General features: G+C 37.4%; 1 long non-coding RNA gene across 1 annotated transcript; it reads left to right on the forward strand.

The window, feature by feature from the left end:
* Positions 1 to 67: 67 nt before the first annotated feature.
* LOC130453718 (uncharacterized) lies at positions 68 to 6,824 on the forward strand. Its single transcript, XR_008911235.1, has 3 exons — positions 68 to 382; positions 2,887 to 2,955; positions 6,513 to 6,824. It is a non-coding gene; the product is annotated as an uncharacterized LOC130453718 (long non-coding RNA).
* Positions 6,825 to 8,943: the final 2,119 nt, after the last annotated feature.

The raw sequence follows: 8,943 nt of genomic DNA on the forward strand, positions 1-8,943 counted from the left end.
AAGAATACTGGATACTATCTCTACAGTTACTAGCATGAGCTCATTCTAAGAATCCTGGAAGGGATTCTTGGATTCTTGGAATGTACAGGAAGCTGGAAGAAGGTGTTTGAGTGAGCATCTGCCACTTCCTGTCCTTAGCAGGGAAAGGAAGGCTGCTCTCTTCTGAGTTTTTCCTACCTTAAACTTTTGTGGGAGAAGGAAACTGTAAACTGCCTTTGGAGGTTCTTTTTTCACTGGAGAGAACATCTTACAGAAGACCTGTCTATACCTGCTGTTTTTACCAACACTGCCTGAGAGAAGGTTTACCTGAAGATCCTGTTCGTTGGGCTCTGAAGGTCCCACCTCAGAGCCAAACTCAGCTCTGAGTGAACTCCATCTTGAGGTCAGTCTTAGAAAATATGGAGACAACTTCTGAGATAAATAACTAAATCAACAACTGAGGATTGTAGTCAGGTATATTAGAAGGTTTTAGTGGGAAACTAACTAGAACCAGGGAGAGAGAGTAGCCAGAAGACCTAAAGAGTCCATCGTGAGATGGATATAGATTGAAGGATTGGAGGATTAGGACTTGGAACTAAAGTATCCTTGTTTTTTAATCCTCATATTCTACCCTTGATTTCTCAATAAACAGAGATGCTTTGTATACAATTTAGTCTCCAAGGCTTGTGTGCGCTGCCCCAGTGAAGGAAGGCTCACTGTGCCTTCCCTTAACAAAAGGGAACTGAGACACTTACAGACATCCAACTAAGTATCTAACGCAGTATCCTATCATGGATATCACCATCTCTTCACATTATTTCTTCAGTACTTAAGACAAATATAAAACTGGCCCCTAAACCAGAGAATAACAAGGAATAGCAAGAGAATTGTGTAATTATCCTAAAATCTAAGGTTTGAAATCTTTTGGAGAAATTTCAGGAAAAGAGACTTGCCAACTCCCCAAATCAAGAAAGCAGATCTTTTTGGAGAAGGTGCCATAAAGAAGCCTGCAGAAACCATACACTGAGTCAAAAGATCCAGAGTGAACTCTGGGATATAATGAACTGAACTTAAAGGGGTGGAACACATTCATTCTGAATGTAAACTCTTATACCAAAGGGGACTGCCCCCTAATTGGCTTTTTATCTAGGAATAGGGCTACCAAAATATTGAAAGAAAAAGAAAAGTGGATCATTTAAATATGTTTTTGAAATGTACATAAGAGAAGAAAGGTCAGAGATTTCACACACAAGCAGGACAGCTTTAAAGAAACTTGAATTTTTATATTCCTAAAAGAAGACCAAATAATATATAATAGAGATTTGAACTTTATGTAGCAAAAAAAAAAAGTAATTCAATTGATAAAGACAAGTACTAAAATATGTACACAAGGGAAGAGGTTCTGAGTTCTGTTTTGATCTCAGACACTTCATCTATATGGTCCTAGGCAAGTCACATAACCTCCTTTGCCCTAGCCCTTACTACTCTTCTGCCTTGGAAACAATACACAGTATTGATTCTAAGAAGTGTAAAAATTAAATTAGTCTCTAGTAATAGAAATATTATATTTTATGAGGTTTATTAAGGATTATTAGAAATCAAGGAATAAAGAAAATACAAACAAGAAAACCACATGGCTAGAGCTGCTTAGCCCATTCAAAACCACAGAGCTTAGCTTACTCACTACATCCTTGCAAATGGAAGAGGGCAAAGTAGGCATTGCTGCCAGTTAAATACTCCTTGTGATCTCACCCAGGTGGAGACTCAGGTGAGATTATAGGGAATTCTGGGAAATACCAGGATTTCTGGGGATTGAAGTCTAGGGTTCAAATCTCTATTTTACAGAAGGAAGGTAAGGGTTTATATATATATACATATATATAATTGTCCTTATGTGCATACATATGTATTACATAAGGACAAAGGAAAAGGAAAAAAGAAAACAAAGAAAAAAACAAAAAAAATTTTCCTAGTTTAAGCACTTGGACATGAATTTGGAGGCCTAGACCAAAAGATCTCTAAGTCACTTCCAATACAAGAATTTAATAAAGCCTTGATTCAAACTAAGGTGAAATAGAACTTAGAGATAGAAGAGAACTGAGAGACAGAAGACTTGAGGGTTCTAGTAACTTACTTTACAAATGTAACAATTATTTCATTTGGAGCTTGCTCATATTAATTCTAATACATCTATAAGAACTAAATGAAAGGTTGAGAAAATAATTTTGTTCTGGCAACTGGTAGTGTGAATTTTATATTTACTCCACCCTGCTTAGTCTTTAGAATTCTAGCAACCAGGAATGTATATACCCCCATTTAGGGATTAACTGTAGGGGAGGATGGTCTATGACTTGCTAGCATGTGCTAACAAGTGACAAATCAGAAAGAACTGACTGACCCCCTGGTATGTCCTAAGCCAAGCTTAAGCCACAATTGGTACATGTGAGACACAGGAAGTGATTTAAAGAACTGCCTATATATTTCACGTCACTTCCTGTGATCGCTGGCTCCGTGGCATTGGGAGTTTTGGCAGACTTGGCCCTGGAATTTGAGCCTGGAGGAGCTCCTCAGACTGCTTCCTTTTAGACAGTCACATGGTGAGTGATGACTGACTCCCCTTTCCCTTGGATTTCTAGAGAGGCCCCTTGACCGAGGCCTCTGAACTCCTGCCTGGCTCTGTCCGGGTTGGAGCAGTTTTAATTCCTTTTCCCTCTCTCTCTCTTTTTAAATTTCTTCCCTCTATTGTAATTAAACCACCACAAAATCCCAAACTGACTTGAGTATTTCATTGGGATTGAATTTTAATTCATGGCAACCACTAATATAATATGGTCAGTCAACAACCCTAAAATTTTACCCTAACAGTCTTCAATCGAAAATATCTATATTTTTCTTTATGTTGTCTAGGAGGCTGTCAGTTTCATCTTTGAGCTATGAAGATCGATGAGATCTATGGAGAAGATAAATAGGAAAGAGGTGAAAAGAAATGTATCCTTTGTCAGAAATGTTTTTAATAGTGGTATTGCAGAGAAACCTTATGAAGAAAATTCTATCAAGTCTGTCAGAAGCCAGAGGACAAAAACAAAGTATATTCTGAAAAGTCTTTCTATGGTGCTTTAAGAAAGGACAGAGGTTTTAAGAAAAACTATTCTAGCTTATTTCCTAAAGAACTAAGTTTAATTCTTTTCGTAAAAGGAAATACGAAGACTTTTTTTCAACCCTTACCTTTTGTCTTTGATTCAATACAAAGTATCAGTTCCAAGGCAGAAGAACAGTAAGGGTTAGGCAGTTGGAGTTAAGTGACTTGCCCAGGGTCACACTTCTAGGAAGTGTTTGAGGCCACATTTGACCCAAGCACCTCTCCAGGCCTAGAGAGTCATCTGAGCCAACTAGCTGCCCCTACATAGATATTTGTTGTTGTTGTGTTTCTGTCATATCTGACTTTTTGTGACCCCATTTTGGGTTTTATTGGCAAAGATCCTGGAGAGGTTTGCCATTTCCTTCTCCAGGTCAGTTTAAAGATGAGGAAACTGAAGCAGACAGGGTTAAGTAACTTACCTAGGGTCACCTAGCTGGTAAAGAGTTTGAGGCCAAATTTGAATTCAGGGAGCTGAGTCAGGACTGGCACTCTATCCATTGTACCCACCAGCTGTACTAAAGAAGATTCTCAAGAGAAATATTTGAAGAAATGAATATTGAAAAAGTATTTCCTTAAGTAGAATCCTGTATTGTCATATTAAGGGTTTGAGGTCCTTCTGGATATGATTTTCCTCATAGTCAAAATAAATATTATAAATATTTTCTATGATCTTGTTTGTTTTTTATTTCATTTGTTAGTAAATAACATATATTTAATTATTTTAATATTCATTTAACATACAGTAGAATAAGAATAATTACTATTGGGAAGAGTTTTTTTATTATATGATTAGATGAAGGTTTGAGCTAATTAATTAATGAGAAAGAGATTTCAATTTTATTCATTAATAACAAACTTCTTTCATGCCCCTACATTGCTTAGGAGCTCAAAATGATCAAATTAAATATAGCATATAGTCATGTGCCAGGATTAAAGCTGATCTGTAGATGAGTGTAGTCAATCTCAATTTAACCTTCTATCCTACCAACTAGGCTTGTGATATCCTTCTTTCTGGGTCTCATTTTCATCATCTGTAAAGTACAGGAATTAGACTAAATTGTTTTTAAGTCCTTTTTTCTCTTTATCAAGAAATCAATAAGAATTTTAAATGTTTTCTATGTGCCAGGTACTGTGCTTCCTATCATCTGTTTTAAGAGATACATATTTCCATCCTCTTGCTGGTAGAGTGTATCTCTGTAAAGCTACAGGGCCCCTTTCTCTGTCTTATTGTTTATCAATCATAATAACGTCAACAGGAGGACACTCATGTGATAATTCTTGGTGACTCAGCTAAGACTGCACTTGTTTATACCCATCCAGCTCCCCAACTCTGACAACTTTCCAGTAGGCACTAGGAGTAAAAAATTCAAGTGAGCAGTAAAACTAGTTCTGAAGAAGATTTAAGATATGATTTGGAAGAAGAGAGGTATGGTACTGAAAAGATGAAAGTGTGAGAAAGAAAAATTAATCAATATATTTCAAGAATGCAGTACTATGATTTTTAAGGTTTATTCTGGAGTTAATTGAAGTCACTAAAAAGAAAGAAACACTTAAAAGAAACTAGAAAGAGTTTACTTTTGTAAAATTAAATTAGTCTCTAGTAATAGAAATATTATATTTTATGAGGTTTATTAAGGATTATTAGAAATCAAGGAATAAAGAAAATACAAAATAAGAAAAACCACATGCCTAGAGCTGATTAGCTCATTCAAAGCTTACTTACATCATTGCAATGGAGAGCTGAGCATAAAAGAGCATAGAAGAGGGCAAGGTATGTGTTGCTGCCAGTTTAAATACTAATTGTGATCTCACCCAGGTGGAGATTCAGGTGAGATTATAGGGAATTCTGGGAAGTACCAAGGATTTCTTGGGGATTGAAGTCTAGGGTTCAAATCTCCATTTTACATTCTCCTCCCCTGATGCCCGAGAAAGACTAGTCTCTCCACTGGATCTTGTAAACATACCAATTTTGAAATTACAATAATTTGAGGATAAGAGGGAAAGAGAACAAAACCAATAATTGCTAGACACATTGACAAAAATCCAGTTAGGGGGAAGTCCCCTTTGGCATGAAAGTATACATACAAAACAAATGCATTTAAATCCCACACAGTTTAAATCACCACATCCCAAAGTTCACTCTGGATCTTATCTTCCAGCTTGTGGTCTGTGGAGGCATCTTCGTGGTGTCTCCTCCAAACAGGTCAGTTTCTGTTTTTAACCTAAAATTACTCTCAAAACTTTGCAATTTAAAATAATGATTTTTTACATTCCCCACCTGAAGAGGGTGATTGAAAAACACAGGGATTTTGCATGACTGAGTTATGAGGCATATGAATCAATTGGCATAAGAAAAAAAATTTTTTAATCCAAATAAAAAAAAACATAATTTCTGGATGAAATATAGACTATCAAAGTCTTATGTGTAAAATTTCTAAGTAAAGGAAAAGTAAATCTATAACAGGTCCTTGAATCAGGGATCAATTAAACTGATTTTTGCAATTAAGCATTAACCCAGTCAGTAGCCAGGACTAGGAATGTGCACACCCACACTACATGGGCATGTGCTAGGAAATGACAAATCAGAAACAACTGACTGCCCCCCTGGGCTGTCCTAAGCCAAATTTGAGCCACCATTGGCAAATATGAGACACAGGAAGTGAAGTAGTGTGGGAGTCTGCCAGCAGCCCCCACAAGAAAGGAAAGATAGAAGATTATCCCTTGGAGGAAAGGAACTAAATCCAGGGGGGATGGTAAGAAATGAGTCAGACACCGAATTGTATGGGAATTGAGCGGCACAGATCTAGCTCAGCCCCTCACTTCACAAGGACATGAGACAGTGAGGTGACTTTAAAACAACACCATGGGAATTAGGAATGAGTTCAGAGATCAGAGGAGGGAAAAGTCCCTTAAAACCTGTGCTTTAAGTACAGACCACTCCGGCTCATGCATAGGAGATAGAAAAGGAAAGGTATTTTACAGAAATAAAGGGAACTTCCTAAGAAAAGCAGAGCATGGCCAGAGGCCAAGCTACCAGAGAGAGAAAGAGAGAGAGCAAGGTGAAAGATGATAGGGGTGAGGTAAGGGTGAAAGTAAAAAGAGAAAGTGGTGGGCTGGCTGTGGGCTGCTCATCTTTATTGGCATTCATATGCAAAGATACATAATACATATGGATGAAGACACTGTATTGTCATCGGTTCAGATGTAAATTGCAACAAGTTTAGGGGCCTTAATTTTTCTCAGCCTGGCAAGAACAAAGAAACCTGAGTTCGCACCTAAATCTTTAGGAATGTTGGTATCAAAGGTTAGTGCCTTATTTGCCATGCACAGGACTGAGTATGCACTGTCCTAAGACAATCCTTACAGATTAATTATTTCCCTTGTGCATACACAGGTGTGGACTGTTATAGGTAGAGAACTGCCTTTGGAGTTCTCATGACTTCCTGTGGAGAGGGCTAGTTCGATCCTGTTCGATCCTGGAGCTCAAGTTGGAGGAGCCCCGCAGACAGCTTTCCTTCAAATCGGTCACATGAGTGAAAGAGACTGACTTCCTTCTTTCCCTTGGCTCTCCAAGGCATTAAACTCCTTCCTGGCTCAGCCTGAGCCAGAGTGGTTTTGAGTTAACTCCTTTCCCTCTCTCCCTCCCTCTCTCTCTCTCTCTCTCTCTCTTAATTTCTTCCTCTTTTTGTAATTAAATCACCATAAAACTCCATTCTGACTTGAGTGTTTTTCATTTAGGATTTTATAAATAAAATCCTTGGCGACCAAATAATTATTACATTCAGTCTCAACCCTAAATTTAACCTTTACACTTTGATAGTGTAGTCCTAAAACTCAATTAAAAGCAATGAGACATATATAAAAGTACTCTTAGAAAGAGGGGAAAATTTTTTTAATGCAATTCAATTTTTGTTCCCTAATAGCAAGTATGAGGAACTAATGATTTTTCATACATATTGAGATGATACAAGGGTCTCATATTTCCCAGATATCACACTGGTTAGCATAGGCCAAAGGAAAAACCTAGGAATTAGTAAAACATTACTGAAAGTTTAAGGAAATCTTAGCTCTCATTTCAAGAAGTTGAAAGAGAAATATTTCCATGCCTGTAAAGTTGTGAACTCTATTTGGAAAAATTTTTGTATCCTCACTGGGAAATTAAAGTTAGTTTTGAAATTTCTCAGGATTTCCAAACTACATTTCACAGATTTTTTTTTAAACCCTTACCTTCCGTCTTGGAGTCAATACTGTGTATTGGCTCCAAGGCAGAAGAGTGGTAAGGGCTAGGCAATGGGGGTCAAGTGACTTGCCCAGGGCCACACAGCTGGGAAGTGTCTGAGGCCAGATTTGAACCTAGGACCTCCTGTCTCTAGGCCTGACTTTCAATCCACTGAGCCACCCAGCTGCCCCCAGCACACATTTTTTTTATAATATGATGAATGTGGACAAGTAACTGAAATCATGTCACAGGATTTAAAATTGAGCAAATCAAAATTTAGTACTTGTACAAAAATATTTATAGGCACACTCTTTGTGGTGACAAAAAAAATTGGAAAATGAGAGGGTATCCATCAGTTGGGGAATGGCTAAACAAATTGTGGTACCTGCTGGTGATGGAATACTATTGTCCTAAAAGAAATAACGACCTGCAGGAATTCCATGTGAATTGGAATTCTTCCAGGAATTAATGTAGAGTGAAAGGAGCAGAACCAGGAGAACACTGTACACATAGACTGATACACTGTGGCACAATCAAATGTAATAGATTTTTCTACTAGCAGCAATGCAATGACTTAAGACATTGCAGAGGAACTTATGAGAAAGAATGCTATCCACATCCAGAGAAAGATCTGTGGAAGAAGAAATACAGAAGGAATATATATGATGAATCACATGGTACCTTGTAAAATACATCTCTTATCCTGCTCAAACCATCTCTTGTTCTGCCCAGACGATCTCTCAACCTATCCAAACTATCTCTCAATTTATCGAAACTACCTCTCACTTTACCCAAACTACCTCTCCCCCACCCAAACCATCTCTCCCCCTATCCCTCATCCCTTCAACTACTCCATTGCAACCCAAACAAAAATCAAAGATAATTCAATTAAAATCCTATTCCCCCTAAGAGAAGTACCCACTTTCAATAAGCGAGGGGAATTTAGTGAATATTAAACAACATATACCTTTCACTCCAGAAGATATCGAGAGATTTAGAGCAAATACCCCTTCCTTGGAAGATGATCCCATTGTAGTCATAAAAAGCTTGAAAATGTTTATTGCACTTATGATGCCACATGGATTGTCATTGAAAATTTGCTTCAAGCCTTACTAATAGAAAGAGAAAGAAGTAAAATTGTTTCTATTGTTGATGAGACCCAAGGAAGGGGAGCAATTCATTGGCCATAGGAAGACCCCTGATATAACTACTACATTTAAAGACATTCCCCTCTGTGATTCTACTGGGAGACGAGCATGTTGAAATCTCCTTAATTGAGTCTCTTGGGAGATTAGCATGCCTAGTTTCCCCAGTAAATCATTTCAAATACCCAATGTATATCTCTAAGAATTCTCCCATTAAAAGTGTATGAAACATTGTCCTTTCTAAGAAGAAATTACATCAATCTAGGAAAAAGAGAAAGAAAAAATAAAGAAAACAAAAAAATAATTAATATATGTATTAACAAAATAGTCATTTGGAGGCATTCCCCTTTGGCATAAGAACTTACATTTACAATAAATGTATTCAACCCCCTTAAGTTCAGATCATGCATCAAGATCACTCTTGATGCAGTGTGAGGTTTCCACAGGCATCTCCATGGCAC

The sequence above is a fragment of the Monodelphis domestica genome, chromosome 1 (genome assembly GCF_027887165.1).
Source record: "Monodelphis domestica isolate mMonDom1 chromosome 1, mMonDom1.pri, whole genome shotgun sequence".
NCBI classification, from domain to species: domain Eukaryota; kingdom Metazoa; phylum Chordata; class Mammalia; order Didelphimorphia; family Didelphidae; genus Monodelphis; species Monodelphis domestica.